The sequence below is a fragment of the Malaya genurostris genome, chromosome 2 (assembly GCF_030247185.1).
Source record: "Malaya genurostris strain Urasoe2022 chromosome 2, Malgen_1.1, whole genome shotgun sequence".
In the NCBI taxonomy this organism is placed as follows: domain Eukaryota; kingdom Metazoa; phylum Arthropoda; class Insecta; order Diptera; family Culicidae; genus Malaya; species Malaya genurostris.
In genome coordinates this window covers 283,954,435-283,963,436 of record NC_080571.1, presented here as the reverse complement: position 1 = coordinate 283,963,436, position 9,002 = coordinate 283,954,435, and positions in this window count along the sequence as shown.

The window sequence follows — 9,002 nt, the reverse complement described above, 5'->3', positions numbered from 1 at the left end:
CGAAAAAAATTCATTCCGACAGCAGCAACCGCATGTGCTAAATGGATAAATATTTTGATTAAGCAGCAAACAGTTTCCAACTGTTTCCCTAACAGCAAGACCCCAGGACAGCAGTTTGTCGATGAAATGTCCGAAATTAATGTCTCTATTATCGGGTAACTCTGCTCCATGTGGTCGGTTTTTCTCACGTTAAATTGGATCACAAAGCTTCGCCGAGCCAAGAACTCAAAAGTCATGACAAAGCAGGCCGTAGAATGGTTCGATGGATCTGCTTCTTCAGGACAAAAGTGAGTTTTATGTTCCCTCTATGACACTAGGTTGACATGGACCGGATAATGGAAAAACGACGTTCCAATAGTTCTTTTGTGTTGAGCTCCGGTTGAATTTATTTATGTGAGAAATCGCACAATCTGAACTTTAGAAAAAAAAAGAACACAGGATGCCGACGAACAAAATATCGAAAGGGAAATCGTCGGACAAAGGACAGGAGCACCTTTGATTTAGAACAAAATTGCAGTGTCATCCGTGTAAATGTCCTCATGCAACAACCGACACCTGCCAATGTAGCTCCGGGTTGGCTGGTGGGAAAATGTACCTGATGCTTGTTTGTTTCAGTTATCGATTCGCGTACCCATCGCATTTGGAACTTTCTTCCTCAGCATACTGGGATAAGTTTCAGAATAAATCACACAACAAAAGGCCGAATCCATGCTTCAGTTTCCGAAAAAAAAAAAATGAACCGATCCAAGCACCCAAGAAATTAAAACACATAAAAATTAATTTGTACCGACAACTGAAACACAAGTTTCCGGCACTATGGGCGCCTTGTTGAACAACTCACCGAACAAAACCGACCGAAGGCGAAGATGATTACACTCGGACGATCGTCGTTTAGAAGCGCAACCGACCGAGATGCAAGTGCCCGCGAGGGGTGGGCGTTACAGCAACAATCTGTTTTCGGTGTTACCTCTTTGGGGTTTTCATTTTATCTTTACTGTTTTTTTTTTGGGGAGGAAAATTAGAGCTTGTTGATGTTGTTTTCCGCTCGCTGGTTCGCGTGGTGTTTTTTGGCTCTCAGCAAGGACCTCGACGGATGGTGATTACGGTCGACGCGCGATGGAACACGGTTTAGCATAAAACATGAATAAATTAACTACTAGAGTTTGTTTTCGGCTACTTCAGGAATCGTTTCAACAACAAGAAGGAACCCCTTCAGGATATTTGGTAAGACGCAGAAGTGCCTACCGATCATTTGCACTAATTTATTATGAAGACGTACGATCGTTCAGCGGCGATGAAGTCGAAACAAAGACCGATCGTAAAATTGTTGATACATTTTAAAACTTTGGCTAATAAAGGATGAGCAGCATATGGCCAATGAGAATGCCACCTAGGTGGCAGCGAGCATGAATTTATATCCTTCCACGGAAAATGGCTAATATTTCGAGCAAGCTGGACTACCTCAGCGAGACCAAGAAGTCTTTCAATAATAACCGTTTTATTTTTTTTTGCTTTTGGAGGGGTTTGTAGTTTTATATGTTTCCGCGTTTGGCCGCCGATGAACAAGAAATTAAATTAGTAACAGCTCCACCCCTTCATTAGCCCCGGGACCGTTCATTGTTGTGCGCAGGAAATTGTATCCTTCGTCACTCACTCTCTCACTCTCTCTCTCTGTCTCTTTTGGCGGTACGACATATGTGTGGCGATCGTTGACCACAGTGCCCGCAGCCGGGATTTGAAGATCTGACAATTTACGACCCTTTTTGGGCGGTTGAGTCCTTCGCTTTCCGCAGCGCAGCACAAAGGAATTTGTGGGCCGGCCACTCCGGTGGAAGCAACTATATAAAAGCGGCCCGTCAGGCTCAAGAAAACACTTAAAATGCGTATCTAATTTGACAGATCTTCCTCTAGTCTTTGTTTTGGGCCTGCCGTATTTTCTTTTTTTTTTTGCTGTGCCCCGGTCAACCAGTGTCGAGAGTGTGTCGGAATACTTCTCTTCTTAACTAGATCGTAAAATAAATTGAACACTTTTTTACGATTCCGAAGCTTGGTTGGTTGAGTTCCAGTTCTTCAGGTTCAGGCTTCGAATGCACGACGCAATTGCAAGTGCTGTCGGTTGGTCGGCGAGAAGGATTTTGCGTTCTTGGAAGCTGTTGAAAAGCTGAAAATTGCTTATTTAGCTTCAATTTTACGATGATGAAGTGCTGGCTGCTATCGTCTTTGGTCCCCCGAAGGGCCCGAAGCGGTCACTGAAAGTATTTTCGATTGACTGTGGTGGATAGAATATACACAAATGTTTAGTGCATTAGTCGGGTTGTCAAGTTCTTTAACATGTAATTTTTTGCAAGCTGTGAAAAATAGATGTTGATTTTATCTAGCTTTTCTTTGTTCTGCGACAATGGAGATTTTTTATGGTAACTAGTATGAATTCCGGAGCCACTTCAACAAAATGCGTAATATCCAATATTGCTCGATTCCAATTGGCCATGTTCAATGCTGTAGTTGTGCATCGATCCTTACACGAAGAACCCGTCTATAATTGTTAATTCTTACCTTAGCTGTTTCAACTAAAAAGTTATTGATTTAACTAAGATGTCTATAATTTATTTCATATTTTTCATCTCAATTGAAGATGAACAAAAGGTTTGATTGTTCCCAAATTACAACGTTTGTTACGCTAGCTTATTTGTGACTAGTTTGAAACCAGAAATTTGAGTGATTGTTACTAATATCTACTTGCGTGACTCTAAATGCACAATTTCTACTAGTTGCTAAGTCGGCTAAAAATAAATTGTCGTTTCGTTGTTATGCCATACTGAAATAACTTATCTTTCCATAACTTGGAAATAACTTGTTTTCAAGCAAACTAGTTGAAACTAGGGATGGTATTCGGAAGGTAAAGTTTCGATACTTAGGGTATCGGGATACCGAAAGTTTGGCTATTGATACAAGGTATCAAAATGCAATAAAGTATCGATACCTGTAAGTATCAATTGATACTTGCGCAGCAATCACTGTATTGTATACATCACTGCTCATCACTGTTAAATTTTAAATTCATTATAATATTATTTGCAAATTGCCATCCGATTTGAAATACTTCAAAAAGTGATGAAGTCGAATTCATTCGGATGATTATTTGAAAAAATTGATCTAGTAGGTAGATCATTTTATTTTCAGTTATATCGCCTAAATCAACTTCATTTAAAGAAGCGAATGGCATTGAAGGAATATTGGTAGGTAGACTGCCATTAGAACTGCCAATAGAAGAAGATGATATGGCCGATCTACCTATTTATAAATTGTTTTCGTTAGAAGATGAATTGCACGGCGTTCCTGTGTTTTGATTATTTACATTAGAAGAATTAAGTGGTAGATTTCTACCTGTCACACTAGCGTAACTGACATTAGAAGAAGGTGATGACGAGGTCGAGCTACCTGTCAATAAATTGTTTTCGTTAGAAGACGAATTGGAATTGGTTTTTTGATTTAAATTCGAAGAAATAAGTGCCTTAGAAAAATTAACTGTGGCACTTGTAACGTTTTTTTTATTTTCAGGTATGTTCTGTAAATTTAAGGTCGTTGATTTGACTTGTTGTCTAAGCGAACGAGCGTTTAAAATTTTTCCCTAACAGGACATTTCAAATAATTGGATTTATGATTTCCATCGCAATTTGAACATGAAAATGAAATGAAACGTACTTTTTCTAAAGTTTTCAAATTGTTCACATCACTTCGATTGAAGTGTATTAGGTAAAGTTCATGGGAAATTCCAGAGCGTGGTTTAGAAGTACCATTCGCTCTTTTTTTCATAAGTATTACTTGGGGAGGGGCAAAACCAAGCAATTCTTTTAGTTCATTTTTATTTTCATCAGTACTTTGATCATTTGATAAGCCTTTCAAGACAGCCTTGAAGGGTCTGTCTGATTTTATATCATATGAATAAAATTTATGAATTTTCTCGGACAAATATCGAATAAGACGTTCGCAATCTTCCAATCCATCAACCAAGACTCGACATTCTCCTCTTCGTCCGATTTGAAATGAGACTTTTACTTCCGGGAGAAAAGTAGAAAGCTCAATCCGGAATGCTTTGAAGTCGGAAATCATCACCGTCACTGGTGGCATAGATTGTTGTTTTTTTTTCCAGAACGACAAGCGTCCATTTTGGGAATTTTTGAAAATTTTTCTTCTATGTCGCTACAGTCGGATTCGGGAAGAATCTCGTAAATATTATTAGACGGCATAGAATCAACGGAAGGGACATCCGTCCGTTGTCTTATATTTTTACATTCAGATTCTATAAGATCGTAAATGCTATTAGAAAAATGTTGAATAACGGATTGTGATTTATTCCGTATTGAATTATTTTTAGCCTTAGGCTTGTTGTCTTTCCGGTTGGACGCTGGTATTTTTTTTTTTTTTTCATAAATACGTTTATTTCATAGGCAATATACATAAGTTTTTCTTCGCCGTGGCATCTACAATACATAGTACTTTAAACCTAATACATTTCGAATATCCTATTAGTATGTTGGTATTCATTAGTTAATCTAAACACTGTTTTTATCAAGCGAGTTGCTATTATAAATTACATTAAATGAAATACATTTATTTTGTACATGATCTTATAACTATTTCAGGTTTGTTTGTATCAGTTCATCACTTTTATTTAATATAAGATAGCTGGCTATTGGTTGAGCTCATGGAAGAGAAAACAATCTAACATAAAATAAAATTTAAATTGGAACTCCAATGGACTTAATGAAATAATAAAGAAGTTTCATGTAAGGAACGTCACGACAAGCAAGAATGTCGCGAACTGGGACATTGGATAGTCTACCTTGGGTACGCAAGGAATTTATTAGTTGAGATCTGACATCACGATACTCCACGCATGTCCAAACAACATGGTCAATATCGCGGTAACCTTCGCCACAAGCACAATGATTAGTCTCGGAAAGTCCAATTCGAAGGAGATGTGCATCTAACGTGTAGTGATTGGACATGAGTCTGGACATCACACGAATGAAATCTCTACTCACATCCAGTCCCCTGAACCATGCCTTTGTCGATATTTTAGGAATAATTGAGTGCATCCACCGACCCAGATCATCTTTATCCCAAGAAGCTTGCCAGCTGGCAAGTGTTCTTTGGCGAGACGCGCTATAGAATTCATTGAAAGCAATTGGTCTCTCATAAATTTCACCCTCAATAGCACCACGTTTGGCTAAAATATCGGCTCTTTCATTGCCTGGAATGGAGCAATGAGCCGGAACCCAAACTATTGTGATTTGATAATTATTATTCAATATGACGTTCAGGCACTGTTTTATTTTGCCCAAGAAAAAAGGTTCATTTTTGCCAGCAGCCTTTGAGCGAATGGCTTCAATTGCACTCAGACTATCTGTGAAAAGAAAATAATGGTTTGGAGATAATGTGACGATTATACTCAAACTATAATGAACTGCTGCTAACTCTGCTATATAAACAGATGCAGGTTCTTGAAGCCTAAAGGAGACCGAAACATTATTGTTGAACATACCAAACCCTGTCGCTTCTTCAATTCGCGATCCGTCCGTGTAAAACATTTTCTCAGAGTCGATATGCCTGAACTTACTTGTAAATATTTTTGGGATTTCCAACGAGCGTAGGTGTTCCGGAATTCCACGCACTTCGCGCTGCATGGATGTGTCGAAAAATAAAGTTGAGTCAGGGACATTTAGGAGGCTGACACGGATAGGAATATATCTTGAAGGGTTGATTTCCTGTGACATATGGTTAAAATATACAGTCATGAATCTTGTTTGAGATTGAAGCTCAACTAGCCTTTCGAAGTTATTAATAACTAGGGGATTCAGTACCTCGCATCTTATTAGCAGTCGCGACGAAAGCTCCCAAAAACGATCCTTCAATGGAAGAACTCCCGCCAGAACTTCAAGACTCATTGTATGTGTCGAATGCATGCAGCCTAAAGCAATTCGCAAACAACGATATTGAATTCGCTCTAATTTGATAATATGAGAGTTTGCAGCGGAACGAAAGCAAACGCATCCATATTCCATCACTGAAAGTATCGTTGTCTGATACAATTTTATTAGATCTTCCGGATGAGCACCCCACCAAGATCCGGTTATTGTTCGAAGAAAATTTACTCTTTGTTGGCATTTTGTTATCAGAAACCTAATGTGTCCTCCCCACGTGCATTTGGAATCAAACCACACCCCGAGGTATTTGAAAGTCAAAACCTGTTGGATCATTCTTCCCATCATATGGAGCTGAAGCTGCGCGGGATCATGCTTTCTTGAAAAGACGACTAACTCTGTTTTCTCCGCAGAGAATTCGATACCAAGATGAACAGCCCAATCGGACAAGTTATCTAAGGTATCTTGCAATGGTTTATGCAGATCAATAGCTTTGGGTCCAGTAACTGAAACTACGCCATCATCTGCCAATTGTCTTAGTGTACATGGGGATACTAGACAGCTGTCAATGTCATTTACGTAAAAATTATAGAGGAGCGGACTGAGGCAAGAGCCTTGCGGTAGACCCATGTAGCTAATTCTGAATGTTACCAAATCGCCATGTGAAAAATGCATGCGTTTCTCTGACAAAAGGTTGTGCAAATAATTATTTATAACCGCTGGGAGTCCATGTTGGTGAAGCTTGTCTGAAAGAACATCAATGGAAACTGAATCAAATGCTCCTTTAATGTCTAAAAATACAGATGCCATTTGTTGCTTTTGAGCGAAGGCAATTTGGATGTCAGACGAAAGTAATGCAAGGCAATCATTCGTCCCTTTATTTCTACGGAAGCCAAACTGAGTATCTGACAACAAACCGTTCGTCTCGACCCAAGTGTCGAGACGTCGTAGAATAATTTTTTCGAACAATTTTCTGATGCAGGACAACATCGCGATGGGTCTATATGAGTTGTGATTGGAAGCTGGTTTCCCCGGCTTTTGAATGGCGATAACTTTCACTTGCCTCCAGTCAGGTGGAACAATATTTTGCTCAAGAAGCTTGTTGAACAATTCCAACAAACGTCTTTTTGCGAGGTCGGGCAGATTCTTCACCAAGTTGAATTTAATTCTGTCCAACCCAGGAGCGTTATTGTTACAAGACATGAGTGCTATGGAAAATTCCATCATAGAAAAGGGGCTATCAATGGAACCATTATTTGAAAAAGATTCCCTAATAATGCTATGCGTAGGAACAGAATCTGGACAAACTTTCCTCGCAAAATCAAATATCCATCGGTTCGAGTATTCCTCACTCTCATTTCCTACGTTACGATTCCTCATTCGTCTGGCCGTATTCCAAAGAGTGCTCATTGAGGTTTCTCTTGACAAACCTTCGACAAAATGTCTCCAATAGCTACATTTCTTGGCCCGAAGTATGCTCTTGTACTTGGTTTCTAAAGTCAAGAATTTTTCAAAATTCTGAGGAGTTCCTCCTCCTCGTTTTAAAAACGTCTTGAAGGCATTTTGTTTCGCGTGCTTAGCATCTGAGCACTCTTTGTCCCACCAAGGGTTTGGAGGCCTTCTGTTAGACGATGGACCAAGAAATCGTTTGGTTTGGGCTTGTTCTGCGGCCTCCAGAATCGAACAAACGAGGAAGTCATATTCTTCAAGTGGGGGGAGCTCTTCCATTGAAGTTAAGGCACTTGAAATATTACTTTGGTATTTAATCCAGTCAATATTTTTTGTCAAATCATATGGAATATTAACTGAATTAGCAATGCCTTTGTTACTGCTAATTGAGATGATGATTGGTAAATGATCGCTACCGTGTAAATCAGGAAATACTTTCCAGGTGCAATCTAGTCGAATTGAAGTCGAGCAAAGAGATAAATCTAATGCACTTGGACGTGCAGGAGGTCTTGGGATCCGTGTCATGCTACCCATATTTAGTACCGTCATGCTAAAATTGTCGCAAATATTATATATTAAGGATGATCTGCTATCATTGTAAACGGAACCCCACATCATTCCGTGCGAATTGAAATCTCCTAAAATCAAACGTGGAGCAGGAAGGGCTTCGACAATTTCATTAAGCTGTCGTTGTCCAACTTGAGCTCTTGGAGGAATATATACTGAAGCAATGCAAATGTCCTTTCCTTTAATGTTTATTTGACAAGCAACAACTTCTATACTAGAAGTCGAAGGAATATTTAATCTATAAAAGGAATAACATTTCTTAATTCCTAAAAGCACTCCACCATACGGAGAGTCTCTATCGAGACGTATAATGTTAAAGTCATTAAAACTTAAGGCTATGTTTGATGTAAGCCATGTTTCGCACAAAGTAAATACATCACATTTTTGACTATGCAACAAAACTTTAAATGAATCAAGTTTTGGCATGATGCTTCGACAATTCCACTGCAGGACAGTGATTGAATCATTTGCGGCGGATGATAAATTATCCATCAAATGATACAAAACCTGAAAGAACTGGCCATTGAGCTGATAACTGTTTCAAAAAAGTTCTAGCTATTGGAAGGAATGCCGTTATGATAGTCTTTAGAGGTTCAGAAATATTGAATGCTGCGAAAATCCATTCTACAATTTCCGAAAACTTAAGTAATCCTGTTGGTGAATGTGAAACGGAGCCCACTGGATTATTGTCTTTCCTTGAGCTAGTTTCTGGATTGGTTTGTGAATTTGACAAACCAGGAGGCACAGTTTTTGGTTTTAAATTTGGCTTTTTAGCTTTAACACGGGGATCTTTTTTTGAAGATGTAATTTTAGGTGACTTTTTAGGTATTTTGTGGTTTGTTAATCTCCTCTTAACAGACCCTTGAGGAGTGACAAACGAGGTATCTTCACTATTTCCGTCGGAGTCAGATTCCTCTGGCTCCATAAGATTTGAAAAACCGTTTTCGGTTTCCAAGGGGGAGACATGTATGACCGTTTTAAGCATTTCTGCATATGTGCGCTTAGACCGTGCTTTTAAAGAAAGCTTCATTTTGTCTTTACGCAACTTAAATGCAGCGCATA